This window comes from Castor canadensis, chromosome 8 (assembly GCF_047511655.1).
Source record: "Castor canadensis chromosome 8, mCasCan1.hap1v2, whole genome shotgun sequence".
NCBI classification, from domain to species: domain Eukaryota; kingdom Metazoa; phylum Chordata; class Mammalia; order Rodentia; family Castoridae; genus Castor; species Castor canadensis.
The window spans coordinates 94411011-94424200 of record NC_133393.1 but is presented as its reverse complement, the minus strand read 5'-3'; the positions used below and the strand labels follow the sequence as shown (position 1 = coordinate 94424200).

At 35.8% G+C, this 13190-nt stretch overlaps 1 pseudogene; it reads right to left on the bottom strand.

Moving 5' to 3' along the window:
* Positions 1–12252: 12252 nt before the first annotated feature.
* LOC109675061 (olfactory receptor 6C1-like) lies at positions 12253–13190 on the bottom strand (annotated as a pseudogene).

Here is a 13190-nt window from a genome sequence, read left to right as displayed (position 1 = left end):
AGTACCTACTTGGAAGGTGTTGGAACAGAAAGGGCTCAGCGTTATTTTTTTTTTTTAAATAGGACATCATGTTTTTCTCTTGACTGACCTGCAATGTAGTCTTCCTTGTGATTCCTGTATAGCTGGGATGACAGGTGAGCACACCAGATGTAGTGTTATATTATTGTTGAGACTGGGTCTCACGAAAGTTTTACCTGGGCTGGCCTCTAACTTGATCTGTCTAGTCTCCATCTCCCATGTAGCTGGGATTATAGATGTGAGCCATCGTTCCTGGTACAATTAGCAATTTTTATAAAAATTATGATAACTTTTATGCTTAACATGTATTCTTTGAAATATGACTATGGAACTAATTGTGTTTGCGTCGGTAGAAATACATTGCCTAGAGCTGCCTTGCTTGTAAGCAAGGGTAAAGTCCTCAATTATGGGAAACAAAGTAGAGATAAGAGAAATTAATATGCAAAGAGACCTGAAAAATATAGTTCTACCACATACCATTGCATTTATGTCATTGTCTTCCATGGTATTTTATTTAGCAGTTGACTGTTTGTGGTTATTCACTTTATTACTCTTAAATTTGCCTGAGGACAAAAACTGAACTTGTAAGGAAGTTCTTTATGCCAGAATACAGCATTGATTCCCTTACCAAAGACTAATTAGAATAAATAAAACTTTCAATAGGGTGTATATCATAGAGGCCTCAAGGCTTTGAAATGTAACAGAGATGACTTTTGTCTGTTGTCTTCTCCTTATAAGTGGAAAGTAGCCTTTTGTCTATGATATGTTATCAGTTTATGTGTTGTGTGACTTTCTTCATGTAACATAAAGGAAGGACATGCGACACTAGTCATCCTTAACTTAGTTGTCTAGTAGAACCACAGGGTTTATGTATCAAACTTGGTAGTGGACAATTTTCCCTCTTTTACTTTGTTTTTGTCAATGGTATAGTTTTCCTTAAGAAATATACATATTTTGTCATTCATCTGTCATTAAAAGTGTCAGATTGAAGACGGAAACATTTGTTGTGGTTTGAACATTGGCTGAAACATAAAAATCTGTAATTAATAGATATAAATGTTATATATCTCAAATTAAAGTTATAATTTGAGAATAGTTGCAATTGATTCCAACAAAATAAACTTTTCAATGAAGAACAAAAATACCTTTCATTATGAATACAAAACATACATTTTATATGTTGCATGAAAAAAATCAGAACTATAATCACAAGTTTGTCTTTATTTACTTAAAAGATGAAATGTATTAATAGTATAATTCAGGGGACATTATTACATAAATGTCTCTCACATAGAAAAAGTAGAGCTTGAAATTAAGGTACAATTTCTAGCAGTCTCAGGTCTAGTAGAAAACATTTTCCTTCATAGCTTTTATTTTCCCATACAAACAGAAACATTTTACTGGCCTGAACTCAAAAACCTACTGTTGTTAGTTCTGAAAATTCTAAGATTCTGGAATGTGAAATGTATCAAAGCTCTTTTGATAAGTTAAAGATTGAATCCCATACAAGGATAAGCCAATTTACCTTCTCTTGTCACTATATAAATCCCTGAGAGACTAGGTTGAGGAAAGGAAGCATGTCAGCAGAGAAGAGTTTGATAAAAGTGATAATGTCATCACACATCTTTCTGGAAAGCCAAGCAAAAAGGGAGGTAACAATAAATTGCTCCAGTCAGCTGATACCTTAGCCTGGTTTCCTGTTGACCAAACTTCATTTTCCTAGAGTTCACATGGACTCATTCCCCACCCAGGAGATTATTTATTCTCAATTCCATTGGGTTTGGTTAATTATCAGGCTGAGCTATTCCACAGTGGAAAATTCTTTGATCCTTTTGTTCATATTTTATTCATTTTTACATTTCTGACAGCAGAGAAGAGGAATGGATGACTAAAAAACAGTTCATATATTTAAAATCAGCAGAGTACTTTCAACTTATTTTTAGTTTTAATCTTAATATTAATATATGCTTCTTGTTATGAGAATTAAGAATCATAGGAGCACATGTGGACTTACAGAATGCTTGTTATGCTTCCTACCAATCTTTCATGTCCTTCAGATCTTTGATGTCCACAACATATTCCATCAGATATTTTCAATGTATTTTCCCACAAACCTACTACAAGCAGTTATTCTTTGTATATTTTAAGTAATTTAACAAACTGTACAAAAGCAACAAATTATGCAATTTTACTGCAATAATATTTCACAACTTGCCTGTTTTTTTGAAGTTTTGAAACTCATATTCTTTATGAAGTTATCTACAAAGTGTTCATTATTTTGTAAGAATTGCTTAGAGTAGTAGGGTAGATTAGCATGTAATTTGTTAACTTTGTTATTGATAGAATAATTTCAATTCTGTATGCTTCATTTGCATAACTACAGTTGTTATAATTTAATCACTTCTTTGATTTTGACATATTTCATTTATTGATTAAAGACATAATTAAATAAGCAATAATACCAGATGTAACAAAAATTAATAGATGACTTAACATGCTCATATATAAAATACACCTCATATTTTTTTCTCAAGCTGTGCAAATGATTCTTATTCTTTTAACTATCAGGTTAGAGACATTAAAGACTTAGAAGAGAGGTTTATTTAATGTAAAAAAATTGTGTGAAAGGAGGAAAGAGCTGTTTTTACCCTCACTTATCCATACTGTTCTTTAAGATATTTAATGATTCATCCACTGTTCGGGACTAGGCATGGACCCTGGACTGAGAAGTATTGGAGATTGCAAAGTCTCTCCTACTCACATTCGTCTTGGCACCTATGTGGGACCTATGTTCCTGCATCTCCTTTGAAGAAAATAACTTCATGTGTCCACATACCAGCTCCCTGATGCAGATCTAGATAATTTACCAGAACTGCTTGTAAACTCCTTTATGCCAGATTAATCAAGAGCTATTGAGAAGACGTCCTGCATTCTTTGATGATTTCCAGACCAGATGTTTTGTACTTAAACTTCAATAAGCATGAGGAAAATTAGCCCACTAGACCCCATTCCTTTTACCTTGGATCAAAAGAATTGCTGACATATGTAAGCTTAATTTTTACCTGACTTATTTCCTTGTACTGACCTAGAAAATAAATACTCTGGCTTAGGTAGGCACTCATGCATCACACCAGGACCATGGAGTCCTCCAGATCCCAGCTTTGTCTTTATGTCTTTGTGTCTTTGTTTCTCATTCCCCATTGCTTCCAAGCAGATTTAGCATGTTAGTCACACAGGGTGCAGCAGGTGGTGCCCAGTGTGGAACCTGACTATGGGGGAACTCATCAGATTAGGCAAGGAAACACTCTCCAAGGGATGTTTCCACAAGGAAGACAAGATTGGGGGAGACTGCAATACTGCATACAATCAGGTGCAATAAATATGGTAAAAACTGGATCTAAGAAAAGAGATCTCCATGTACAGGTTCTTAAAGCTATGCTTAAAACTAGAGGTAGTAAAGCTATGTCTCTTCAGCTTATATAGTTTCTAGATTTTGATCAGGATACTTGCCCCTGTTTTCTTGAAGAATGGACAGTCAATTTAGAAACCTGGCAAAAAGTAGGAGTAAAATTAAAAAGCCACAGCAAGGCAGAAGGAGAAGATGACATGCCAATTTTTACCTTTGGTTGTGTAGTCAAATTTGGGACTGTTTATACCCAGCTCCAATTTATAAAATAAAAATGAAGTCCTCTGAGTCAGAATCAGGAGACTTAAAAATATCAGGAGATGGCAGTCATCTCAGCTTTAACCAATTTCAGCCATCACCACCTTTAGCACCGATGGCTCCTCCAGCAGATTCCCCACCCCCTTTCTTTAAACTAATCCACCCACTACTGATATGGATTCTGAGAGTATACTGAATCAGAAGACAGTGATATGAGGCAGATTATCAGGATGTTCTGCCTCAACCATTGCAAAAATCATTTTCAACTATCTCCTTTTTTAAAAAAGAGTCCATTACAATATATTTGCTCTGGCACAATAATTAGGGGAGAACACTTTGGGTTTTAATATATGTTCAGTTCTTTAACAGACTGACCCAGCTACAGGACAGTGTCAGAGGCATTATGATTCAATTACATTTAAAACCTTAAAAGAACGCAAACCAGCTTGCACTATGTGTTGGGCTACAGTACCATTCACACAACAATTGCTGAGCAGTATCACCACTGATTCTGCTTTGTCTCCTGATGATTGCATGGCTATTGCTGAAGCTTGTCTTGGTTCTGGAGATTCTTTACTATTGAAAACTATCTGTACTGAGTTATGTAAAGAAAAAGCTACACACAATACTGCTCATGGTGTACCAATTACTGCAGACATGCTCTGGCTAAGGGGAGTATGCAGGCTTGCAAAATCAATTAAATTATCTTCTACTAACATTTGAACAATTGGCTATGGCCACCACCCAAGCATGGAGAGAGCTACCCACTAAAGGAGATAAACCCAAGAAATTACTAGAATACTTCAAGGTCCTTAAGAGCTATCCAAGACTTTCGGCTCACTTATTACATGATATGGGTAGAACTGTTGGGGACATTGAACTGGGTACTCTCCTCATGAAACAGCATTTGAAAATGCTAACAAACATTGTAAAGAGGTGCTCAGACCTTATGAAAAAAGGCCTCTTTACAAGACATGATTCAGCTTTGTTCAGACATAGGTGGAGACTATGTTCAGGGAATGGCCCTGGCATCCATCTTAAAGGAAACTTTATGCTCTTCAAAAGGTGGTGTCTGTTATAATTGTAAAAAAAACAGGTCATTTGCCAAAGAATGTCATAAAGGCACCAAAGCAGATGCGCCACCTACTGGACCTTTCAGTCAAGGACAAAAGCCCACAGGAATATGCAAACATGGCTGTCATTGGGATAATGAATGTCACTCACAAACCACTGTAGAAGGGCAACCATTACAGGGATAGCAGAGAAACTCCCTGGGGCTGTCCCCAGCCCCATCAAACAGTAGGGGCACTTACCACCTTCTAGTTGGGTCACCCTTACAGACCTCTTTCTTGCTACTCCCAGAAGCACTGAATGGATCTCAGTCCCTCTGCCTGATATGTATTAACTCCTAAGATGGGAACTCATGCTATCCCCAAGGAGTCTGTAGGCCATTGTCAGAAGGGACAGTAGGATTATTTCTGGGTACAAGAAATATGACATTAAAGGGTCTTCACACACATCCTGTAGTTTTTGACAAGGACTATGTGGGAGAGCTTAAAATTCTTGCTCAAGCTCCTCAGACTTTTGTAGCCATTGCTCCCACAGAGAAGATTACACAATTATTAACCTTTTCCAATGCAAAGATAGGAGAAGTGCTTACAGATACCCCACAGGGAGAAAAATGGTTTTGCCATTTTGCCCATGCTTACTGGGTACAATGGGTCACTGCTGATCGCCCAGAGATGGCTAGATTTTAAAATAACAGATTATGGGATAATCAGATAAAGGAGCAGATGTTTCTGTAATTGCAGAGTAACACTGGCCATCCACATTGTCTTGTGTCTAGGATACAACAAATTTAAAGCTGTCGGCTCTGCCACGGCTTCTTTACAGAGTGCTTGAGTCATCTCTTGGCATGATGAAGAAGGACGTTCTAGCACTTTTCTACTGTATGTGTGAAAAGAATTGCGTACAAACTTATTGGGAAGGGATGTTTTAGAATAAATAGGAGCTATTTAATATAGACCCAGGGCTAAGATTTCAAATATGATTTTACAACAGGGTTTTGACCCTTGTAAGGGCCTCAGAAAGAGTCAACAGGGAATGAGGGATCCCATCTCTTCCATGCCCTGTCCTCTTCATATGGGATTGGGATATGAGACATCACATACACATTTTTAGAAGAGGCCCTGATCAAGCACTCCCCCCCCACCTCAATTAGCACTGTTGCTGAAATTACATGGCTCACTAATAAACCAATATGAGTAGAGCAAAATCAATGGCTCCTAACTGAGGAGAAATTAGCAGCAGCATAGGCCTTAATACAGGAGCAGTTATAAGTGGGACATGTAAAAACATTTCATAGTCCATTAAATGCACCTGTTTTTGTTATTAAGAAAAAAAATCAGACAAATGGCATTTGCTACAGGATTTAAGGGCTCTCAGTAAGGTTATGCATCTAGTGGGAACTTTACAACCTGGGTTTCCTTCGCCCACCATCATTCCCCTACAAAATTATCTTTACATTATTGATTTAAAAGATTGCTTTATAAACATTCCATTATATGAAGAAGACAGAGAAAATTTTGCCTTTTTTGTACCCATGCCTAATCATCAGGTTCCTTGTAAATGTTACAAGGAACATTTACATTTGCCCCAAGGTTGACAAACAGCCCTACTCTGTGTCAAGAGTTTTTTGCTTCAACTTTAGAGCTTTTAAGACAAAAATCTAATCAAGCTTATATTGTTCATTATTTGGATGATATATTACTTAGGCACCCTGACTTAGGTGCCCTTCAAAATCTATTGGCTCATGTGCTTGAACAATTGCCAAAATGTTGTCTTAAGATAGATCCGAAAAAGTTACAAAAACAATGACCCTTTTCATATTTGGCCCAGGTTATACTTTTAAATTTTTTATTCTATTTATTCACATGTGCATGCATTGTTTGAGATGTTTTTTCCCCCTATCCCCATCCCTTTCTAGTTCTCCCTTCACCCACTCTAGCTTCCAGGCAGAACCTGTTTTGCCCTCATTTCTAATTTTGTTGAAGAGAAGACATAAGCAATAATAAGAAAAAGGGTTGTTGCTAGTTAAGGTAAGGATATTTATATATAGAGATTCCTAGCATTGCTTCCATATACAAATGTGTTACATTCTAAGTTGATTCATCTCTATCTGACCTTTTCACTAGTTCCTGATTCCCTTCTCATATTGACTTCTGTTGCTTTGAGGTTTCTGTATTAATCCCTCTGCAGTGGGGACAGCCAACATTTTCATGTTTTGGGTTTCTTACCTATTCCCATATGTGCTGTATGTGCTCTCCCCTTAGCATGTGACCCAAGTCCAACAACAGTTCTGTATTTGTCTTGATCTAAAGCCAGCATATGAGAAAGAACATATGATTTTTGGTCTTCTGAGACTGGCTAACCTCACTCTGAATGATGTTCCCCAATTCCATCCATTTACTTGTGAATAATAAGATTTCATTCTTCTTCATGGTGCACATTTTCTTAATCCATTCGTCAATAGTGGGGCATCTTAGCTGTTTCTATAACTTGGCTATTGTGAATAGCACTGCAACAAACATGGGTGTGCAGGTGCCTCTGGAGTAACCTGTGTCACATTCCTTTGGTTATTTCCCCAGGAGTGGGATTGCTGGATTATATGGCAGATCTGTGTTTAGATTTTTAAGAAGCCTCCATATTGTATTTCAGAGTGGTTGCACTAGCTTGCATTCCTACCAGCAGTGTACTAGGGCTCATTTTTCCCCACATCCTCTCCAACACCTGTTGTTAGTGGTGTTTTTGATGATGACTATTGTAACAGGGATGAGGTGGAATCTTAGTGTGGTTTTGATTTGCATTCCCTTTATGGCTAGAGATGGTGAGCATTTTTTCATGTGTTTTTTGGCCATTTGAATTTCTCCTTTTGAGAAAGTTTTGTTTAGTTCATTTGCCCATTTCTTTATTGGTTCATTGATTTTGGGAGAGTAGTTTTTTCAGTTCCCTGTATATTCTGATTATCAGCCCTTTTTTTGATCTGTAGCTGGCAAATATTTTCTCCAACTCTGTGAGTGGTCTCTTCAGTTTAGAGACCATTTCTTCTGTTGTGCAGAACCTTTTAATTTCATGTAGTCCTATTTTTCCATCCTTTCTCTTAGTTGCAGAGCTTCTGGGGTTGTATTCAGGAAGTCCTTGCCTGTACCTATTACTTCCAGAGTATTCCTTTTTCTTTCATGTAATAACTTCAGAGTTTCAGGTCTGATATTAAGGTCCTTGATCCACAGTTTTTTGAAGACAGATAACCACTTTTTCCACCAACATTTGTTGAAGAGGCTATCTTTTCTCCATCATATATTTTTAGTGCCTTGTCAAAAATAAGGTGGGCATAGCTGTGTTGATTCATATCCAGGTCCTCTATTCATTTCCACTGGTCTTCATATCTGTGTTTGTGCCAGTATCATGCTGTTTTTATTGGTATTACTTTGTAATATAGTTTCAAGTCGGGTATTGTGATACCTCCAGCATTGTTCTTTATGCTGAGGATTGCTTTGGCTATTTGTGGTCTCTTGTGTTTCCAAATTAACTTTAGGGTAGATTCTTCAATCTCTGTGATGAAAGTCTTTGGGATTTTGATGGGAATTGCATTAAACAAGCAGATTGCTTTTGGTAGTATAACCATTTTTACTATGTTGATTCTAAAAATCCATGAGCACGGGAGAACTCTCCACCTTCTATAGTCTTCTTCCTTCTCTTTCTTCAGGGGTTTGTAGTTCTCCTTGTGGATGTCATTCACATCCTTTGTTAATTTTACTCCTAGGTATTTGATTTTTTTTGTTTCCATATGTTCTTTCTCACTTTGTTTGTTATTGGTGTATAGGAAATCTACTGATTTCTGTAAGTTGATTTTGTATCCTGCCACCTTGTGTATTCATTATCATTAACTTTCAGGTACCTTTTAATTTCTTCTTTTATTTCATCAATGACACATTGATCATCCAGCAATGTGTTGTTCAGCTGCCAATTGTTTGCATGTTGTTTATTGTTGTTTTTGTTGTTGAGTTCTAGTTTTAAAGCATTGTGATCAGATAGAATGCATGGGATTATTTCTGTTTTATTATATTTGCTGAGGCTTGCTTTGTGCCCTAAGATATGATCAATTTTGGAGAAGGTTCCATGGGCTGCTGAGAAGAATGTATATTGTGCAGAAGTTGGATGAAATATTCTGTAGACATCAGCTAGGTTCATTTAATCTATAGTATGATTTAGTTCTAGAATTTCTTTCTTGAGTTTTTGTTTGAATGACCTATCTGTTGGTGATGGGGGTATTAAAGTCTCCCACCAGCACTGTGTTGGAGTCTATATATGTGTTTAGGTTCTTTATAGTATGTTTAATGAAATTGAGTGCATTGACTTTAGGTCTATATAGGTTGATAATTGTTATTTCCTTTTGGTGTATTTCCCCTTTTATTAGTGTGGAGTGTCCTTCTTTATCTCGTTTTACCAATGTAAGTTTGAAGACTACTTTGTCCAGGATAAGTATTGCTACTCCTGCCTGTTTTGGGGGTCATTGGCTTGGTAAATCTTGTTATAGCTTTTCACCCTAAGCCTGTTCTTGTTTCTGACAATGAGATCACTCTCCTGTAAACAACAGATTGTTGGATCTTACTTTTTAATCCAGTTTGGCAAATACTGTCTTTTGATAGGAGAATTATGTCCATTAACATTCGGTGTTAGTATTGATAGGTATGTAGCGATTCCTTTCATTTACTTGTTTTGTTGTTTTATGGTTTGATTTGTGCAGCTGAGTCAATGTTACTCTCTACGTTCCTGCCTTTTCCTCTCCTGTGGTTTGGTACTGCCTTTTCTTTCCTGGTTTTGTTTGCTTCATTTTCTGTGTGCAGAATTTGTTGAAGAATCTTTTGTAGTGGTGAGCTGGTGGTCATATATTGTTTTAGTTTTTGCTTATCATGGAAGACTGTTATTTCTTCATCTATTTTGAATGATAGTTTTGCTGGGTACAGTATCCTAGGATTGAAGTTATTTTATTCGGTGCCTGGAACACCTCACTCCATGATCTTCTTGTTTTTAATGTTTGCATTTAGAAATCTGCTGTGATTTTGATGGTTTTTACCTTTGTATTTTATTTTTTTTCTCTCTTACAGACTTCATTAGTCTTTCTCTATTCTCTGTGCTTATTGTTTTAATGATAATATGTGATGGGGTAGTTCTATTTGGTCAAGTCTGTTTGGTGTCCTGGAGACTTCCTGTACCTGGATGGACATAGTTTTCTCTAACTTTTGGAAATCTCTTTTATTATTTTGTTGAATATATTATGAATCCCTTTTGCTTTCACCTCTTCTCTTTCTTCAATGCCCATGATTCTTACGTTTGGTCTTTTGATGGAGTTTGTGTGTTCTTCCATATTCCTTTCTTAGGTCTTGAGTTGTTTGAGTAATAGTTCTTCAGTTTTTCCTTTAATTTCTATTCATCCTCAAGTTCTGAGATTCTGTCTTCTGCTTGTTCTAGTCTGCTGGCATGGCCTTCCATTGTGTTTTGTATTTCTGTTTCATTTTTTTTCTCAGGTTTTCTATATCATGGGTCACTTTTTCTTTAAAATTGTCAATTTTTGTCCTTAATTCATTTATTTTTCTACCTATGGTGTTCTCTGATTCACTTTAGTATTTATTTAGGGCTCCTATGGTTCATTTATTTGTTTTTGTGTTTTCTCATATTCTTTATTTTGGTTGTCTTGCAATTTCTTGAGTGCCTCTTGTATGTTTTAGTTGACCATGTCTTGTAATATCTCCACAAAATTCTCAGTGATTACCTGCAGGATTTCTTCTTTCAGAGTGTACTTGTGGGCTTCATTGGGTTCCTTAGCATAGTTTATCTTTGTTTTGCTGGAGTGTCAAGTGGATTTCCAGTTTCTTCATTTCCCTCTGAATCCTGTATTAATTTGTTTTTGGGGGGAGAATGGTTTCCATCCCTTTTTCATTTTCCCATTGCTCCACTTGGTGTTGTTTCTGTCCCTGGTCTGTGTGTAATTAGTATTTGCTAACTTACAATAGCAAAATAACAAAACAAAGAAAGAAAGATAAAAAAGACAAAGAAAAAAAGAGAGATTGAAAGAAGTCAACAGGGAGAGGTGGTGAACAAACAAACAGGGTTCAAAACAGGGTACTTCAGAACACAGAAATACAGGTTAGTGCGGCACTAATAGATATGTGAATTGAGTTGTATGAACCATAAGGAGGATTTCCTTTCATCTAGTTTTGTAACAGTGGACATAATTTTTAAAATATTTTATTGTATTAAAACTTGGATTAAAAAGAGAAGCAATCTTTTCTGCACTGAGGTTTCTGCACTAGAAGTTGGAAGAAGGCTTTGTGTGAAAGCCAGGCAGAGCAAATGAGTCCCTGCTAAAGTGGTGTGACATCATACCTATCCTTCATATTCAAACCCAATAAATTTTCACATTTTAACTTAATGCAATACTTATACTTAAATGATTTTGTTAAGGTATATAATGGTGTCAGTATATACACTATTTCAAACTATTCCAAAATATAAGAAAACACACAAACATGTACACATACATGAATCCTCATAGAAAATACATGCATACCTTGAATATAGTATATATAAAAATACATATGTGTCTGTATTCATATATATTAATGTATTGTCAAGTGTTAGATGAGTTTGTAATAGGGTATACATCCAAATATAAGTACAACTTTTACATATATGTATTTTGGATACCAATATTCACAAAGGAATTTACTCTCAAGAGAAAATCAGAAACCCAGCATGTCCCCTGTATCTAACGTTTGTTTCTTTTCTATTTAAAACAGCAATATATACATGTATATTATGTGTGTATTTATATGTATAAATACATTCATAATTATATATGTTTCTATGTATATATATATCAGATTTAAGATAATGGTAATATGTATATGTATGTATATCAAAAAATTTGGGGACTCATAAATAAGAAGGTCTATTTAACACTTAATGTATATATTGTTAATAGTCTGTTTATTTATCAATGAAAAAATAGCATGAATATATGACATTACAATGGGCAAGAAGTAGAATTTCTTGGCTTTTAAATGAATAAATTATTTTAATTCAATTACATGTCACTTATAGAAGATTTTCTTCAAAAATGAAGAAAGGTATTTCTACAAAAACAAAATAAAATCAAAGGACTATACTTTTATTATATATTAAGTAAATTATATCAATATAAAGTATTTCTTCTACTTTTGTGGATAATTTTTTCCTGAGAAAAACTAAAAATACAATTAAGTTTTACAATAATTATTATTTTAAAAGATTTTCTAATCAAATATCAGAAGGAAGCAGTGACAGAATAACATTAGAAATATAATTATAATTGCATGAAAAATATATTTAACAAATATGCTTTAAACTGTAAGAAGAGAAAGGAATGAAAAGGAGAGTGGGATGGCCGTATTGATTGGAGAAATTCAATTAAATTCCACTTTTTCACAATTGCCCTTCAATATGCCTCTAACTAATGACACCACATTATTTCATGTACTTGTGAAAAATATGGTCTTCCTTGCCATGTTCATGAAAGCTCGCTTGACTTGTTGATTCCTTAGGCTGTAAATAAAGGGCTTCAGCACGGGAGCTACTGAGGTATTTAGCACAGCAACTCCCTTACTCAAAGACACTGTTTCTCTGGCTGAGGGTTTAGTGTACATAAAAATACAGCTGCCATAAGAGATGGAGATGACAACCATATGGGAAGAACATGTAGAAAAGGCTTTTGTCCTCTGACTAGTAGAAGGAATCTTTAAAATTGTTCTGATGATATATATGTAAGATAGAAATATTAATGCCGAAGGGAACATTAGAGTAAACACAGCACAAGAAAACCCCATTATCTCTAGGAATTTGGTATCTCAGCAAGAAATCTGCAACAGGGGAAAATAATCACAGGCAAAATGGTCAGTGATATTGGACCTACAGTAATCAAGCTGTAAGAGCAACATGAGTAAGGGGAAGATGATTAAGAAGGAAATCAGCCAGGAAGCAAAGACAAGCATTGTACAGACTTTTCGATTTGTGATGGTCATGTAATGCAGAGGCTTGCGGATGGCAACGTAACAATCATAGGACATGGCAGCCAGAAGGTAAAATTCAGTGACTCCAAAGAGAATGAAAAAAAACAAGAGAGCTATATAGTCATTAAAGGAAATGGTTTTGTCTCCTGCAATAATGGTGCCCAGGAACTTCGGTACACTTACATTGTGAATGAAACTTCTAATAAGGAGAAATTCCTGAGAAAGAAATACATTGGGGTCTGGATGTGGGAATCCAGCAAGGTGAGCATGATGATGATCATGTTCCCAGTGATGCTGAGCATGTAGGTGATGAAGAGGAAGACAAAGATCATCACTTGGAGCTTTGGATCATCTGACAATCCCAGGAGGATAAACCCTGTTATTTCTGTATGGATTCTCAT